General features: G+C 49.8%; 1 pseudogene; it reads left to right on the forward strand.

Annotated features, from left to right (window-relative positions):
* The first annotated feature begins 727 nt into the window (after nt 1-727).
* Nucleotides 728-4,148, forward strand: LOC144173644 (uncharacterized; annotated as a pseudogene).
* The last annotated feature ends 613 nt before the right edge of the window (nt 4,149-4,761 follow it).

The raw sequence follows: 4,761 nt of genomic DNA on the forward strand, positions 1-4,761 counted from the left end.
TCCTGAAGGCAACATAGGAATTTGTACTTGACCGGCCAAAGAAAGCAAAATACCGCGTTTCTTGGCCTTATTTAACCTTTTTTTTTACAATGTAGTCGCTGACATGGTATAAGTTTTCTAAATAACAATAAAGAAGCCGATAAAATTTGGAATAGCCAAGCCAAGGCTGCCTTTCTCGGCACTGCATAGAACAAGCCCCGCGCTTCGGTAGACGTTTTTCGCTTCCGTTCTAAAGATCTTTGATGTGTGTGGCACCATTGCCTCTTCGGAAGCGTTTTCGCGGCTTCGTCGCTCGTTTTTCAACTGAAGAAACGAAGTTCGCCGTAGCGCGCTCGCACCGCGGGGGCAGCCATGTTAAAATTCTGTACGCTAGCGTAAGCTGCCGCGACGGTCCGCTAAGAGGCCCCGGTTAGCGGAGCGGGGCCCCGATCCGGTATTTCCGGTAGCGCGCTAGCGCGCCACGCATGCGCAATGGCGCTCCCACTTGATATCGGAGCGGAGCGGACCGTCAGAAACGATCAGCTAAAACGCTCTATTATCTCGTCCGCATCGTCTGCGGCTCTGTCCTTTTCCCGGTTCTTGCGGCACGCCAGCTGCGCTCGGCCTACTTCTAGGCCGCAACACGACATGGTGTCAGAAGTTGGCGTCTTCTGATACTCGAGGGGCGTTGCACGAATCTTAAACCGGCGCCATGTTACAAAACAAAGGATTCAAGCCATTTTAAGGCATGTTTGCTGTTCCAGCTCCACCAACGTTTGACTTCAACCGGACATCCGAATGGCCTTCTTGGATCCAGCTCTTCGATGACTATCGCTTCGCCTCGGGCTTAAACAAGCGAAGTGAAGAAGCACAATTGCTGACTCTACTTTATACGATGAGAAGGCAAGCCAGAGAAATCTTCTCAACTTTCGCTTTATCTTAAGAGCAACAGAAGCTGTACGAAGTCTTCAAAGAGAATTTCGATGACCACTTCGTTTCCGCACAGAACCTAGTTTTTCAGAGCGCATGTTTTCACCGACGCATTCAACAACCTTCCGAATCAGTCGACCAATTCATCACTGCGTTGCACGCGCTCGCGAAGAGGTGCGACTACCAGGAAAAGGAACGCATGATCCGCGACATGTTTGTCGTCTGCCTCAGTGATGCGAAGCTCCCCGAGTCGCTCCAAGTGGATGCAAATTTGACACGCGCCAGTGCTTTGGCAAAAGCTCGCTTGAAGGAGACCGTAGAACGACAGCAGCAGCATCTGCGAGAAACCGCGACGAACTTTAGGCAGCAGCAGCCAGCAACCTGGACGTGGTCAGCAACGAAGGGCGGCCCAGGAAGAACTCTTCAGCACAGCGTCCTGGCAGCTCGTCAAGGAACAGTGCACCGGCCATACAAGGCCAGTGCACCAGACAGAGAATAGCCCTACCGACAACGCACCCCCGGTCCATGCCGCAACTGCGGTCAAGGAACGCACCCCAGGACCCCCTGCCCGCAAAAGCTGCGAAATGCAACTGCTGTGGCTGTTCCGGAGATTTTGCAGTGGTGTATCGGAAAAACGCCACAGGCGACCGAAAGAGGGTACAACTTTTTTCTCTCCATATGGACAAGGGGGCGTATTTTGTTGCCGCGGTGCACGGGGGGCACTCTAATTCTCGGTATGCTCAGGTCGTCATAAACGGCACTCCGGTGTTCGCTAAGCTAGACTCGGGTGCAGAAGTTTCCGTGGTACCCTCAACGTTTCCTGGATTGCCTACCGGGTTAAACAAGTGCGACATAACCTTAGCAGGACCCGCGACTGAGCCACTCCATGTGCTCGGAAAGTTTGTTGCCAATATCCATTGGAAACAACGCACGGACCGCCAAACGGTGTACGTTGTCTCACCCTTACGCTCCATACTTTTAGGTCTCCCAGCGCTCGAAACTCTGACTCGGTCGCTGACTCGGTCAGTTGCGCGTCAGCCATCGATGCTTCCTACCCGCAGCTTTTCAGTTCCCTGGGAGCTATGAAAGGAGAATACAATATTAAACTGAAGCCGAAATCCGTTCTCTTTGCAATTCGTGTTGCGCGATGCGTTGCGTTGCCCTTGCGGGACCGAGTTAAGCAGGAGTTGGAGCTTATGTAGCTAGATGATATAATTCGCAAAGTAGACAAACCAACCGAATGGTGCGCGGGTATTGTACCAGTACTCAAACCGTCTGGAGATGTTTGTATCTGAGTTGACTTGACGCCAATAAATAAAAGTGTACTTCGCGAGCACTATGTCCTGCCAACAGTAGAGGATAGCCTCGGTCTGTTAAGTGGAGCATCTGTGTTTTCATAGCTAGACGCTAAGTCTTGTTTTTGTCAGATCAAGTTGCCGCCCGCAAGCCAATTGTTAACTACCTTCATAACACCATTTGGGCGATACTGTGTTCAGAGACTACCGTTTGGAATAACGTCAGCACCTGAATTTTTTCAAAAGAAAACCTAGCAGATTCTAGAAGGAATCCCATGTGTGATAAACATGATGGATGATGTGCTAATTTATGGCGGCGACAAGGCGCAACATGACGAGCGTCTGCGCCTAACTTTAGACCATCTCGCGAGTGCTCGCGTTACGCTAAACAAAGAAAAGTGTTGTTTTAGAGTAACCGAGATAAAGGTTTTTTGGTTGTGTCTTAAGTCTAGATGGAATCAAGCCGGACCCTGAAAAGGTTCGGGCCACCAAAGAATTGGTGGCCCGAACATGTCTGGCGTTCGACGGCTGCTCGTCGGTATAACTAATCATCTGGCAAGGTTCATACCAGATTTGGCTTCGAAAACGGTGCTGTACGCCACTTACTTTCGAAGGGTTCTGAATGGACGTGGAGACCAGCCCAAGAGGAAGCGCTATCATACGTCAAAGACGTTATCGGTTCGGTGCGCGTCACGGCTAACTATGATGCAAAGTATCCTATGATTATTTCCGCTTACGCGTCATCAATAGGTTTGGGGGAAGTACTCATACAAATTCAACCAAACAAAGAAAAATGATCAGTTGCCTTTGCTTCGCGCTCGTTGACGACTGCCGAAACCAGGTATTCCAAGATTGAAAAAAAAAGCATTGGCAATCACGTGGGCGGCAGAAAGATTCGAACGGTACATCAAAGGTCTTGAAATTGTGTGTGAAACCTACCACAAACCACTTGTATCCTTGTTGGGAAAATCTCCTTTAGCTATTTTACCGCCTCGCATTCAGAGTTTTTGCATGAGGCTCATGCGGTTCAGCTGTGAGGTTGTGCATGTCCCGGGTAAGAGTCTTGTTACTGGAGATTGTTGTCCACTGCCCCGTTTCGGGGAAAGCAAATGGATCATGAATCGTCTGTTGGTGACGTCAGCAAGCACGTTTCTGGCTGTCTGACAAACGCTGTCGAAGCTGGCCTTCTTAAAAAAGTGAAAGCAGAACAAGCAGCTGATGATGTCTGTCAAACACTCATGAGATTCAGCCGGAAAGAGTGGCCGATTTTCTCGTCGCTTTCGACGGTTTTGCGTCCGTACTGGAAGGAAAGAGCCACGCTGACAGTCGCCGAAGGTGTGCTACTGAAAGGTGCATGGCTTGTAATTCCACAGAAATGTCGCGCAGACATATTGATACGCTTGCATGAAAATCACCAGGGAATCGAGAAATGCAGAGCTCGAGCCAGAGAGTTGGTATGGTGGCCTGGGTTGAGTTGTCAGCGCAGAGCACAGACAACAAAGGTCGGAACCAATGATCTCGACAACCACTCCACAACATCCTTGGCAGAAGCTAGGCGCTGATGTCTGTCATATTCATAGAAAGTGGTATTTGGTGGTCGCGGAATATTTTTCTAGATACCTAGAGATAGCCTTGCTATTTTCGAACACAAGTGCTGCTATCATCGCGCACCTTAAAAGTTTCTTTGCAAGACATGGCATACCAGAGGTCGTTATGTCTGATAACGGAGCGCAATTCGTGTCGCCCGAATACTGGTTGTTCACTCGCAACTACGGATTTTACACTGTGACTTCGAGTCCCAGATACCCCCAAGCAAATGAGGGGGTAGAGATGATGTTGCAAACAGTTAAATGTCTGATTTCAAAAGGGAAGGACCCATATCTATCTCTCCTAGCGCACCGGGACACTCCGGAGCCACTGGGAAAAGCCCGGCAGAACTTCTAATGGGCAGGCGGCTACGCACAACGATACCTGTCCATCCAAAGAACCTTCTGCCTCAGAAAATGAGCCTGATTATGTTGAGAAGCAACGATACAACCACTCGACAACGGATGCGTACGTATTTCAACCATCGCCATATAGCTACTTCGTTGGCAGAGCTCGAACCGGGCGCGGAAGTCTGGGTGACAGGCTGCAAAGCGAAAGCGCGAGTCACGCGTCCTGCTGAGAGGCCGGGGACGTATGTTGTTAGAACTTCCACCGGCGTAGTTCTGGAGAGAAACAGGAAATTTCTTGTTCGCTTTGTTTCGCGGCCGAATGTCTGTGAGGACGATGGAAGTAGCTATAAATTCCCTCAGACAGACAGTCGGGTAGAAATCGAACAGGGATCGATGCGGGTTACAAACAGCACGGTACCTGACGATTCATCTAGCCCTTTATTACCGCGAACTGACCCTCAAGAGTACAGAACGCTATCTATTCGTCTTGTTCGACAGCCAGACCACTACGGGTTCAGTAATGGAAAGTTATTTACTTTCGCGCATTGTTTCTTTCTGCTATACTGTTCCGCTTTCGCTGGCGGTGCGGCTACGTTTTGTTGCAACTGTGAGCGTATTCT

Source organism: Haemaphysalis longicornis, unplaced genomic scaffold (genome assembly GCF_048455015.1).
Source record: "Haemaphysalis longicornis isolate Haplotype H1 unplaced genomic scaffold, Haemaphysalis longicornis Haplotype H1 scaffold_3, whole genome shotgun sequence".
Classification (NCBI taxonomy): Eukaryota; Metazoa; Arthropoda; class Arachnida; order Ixodida; family Ixodidae; genus Haemaphysalis; species Haemaphysalis longicornis.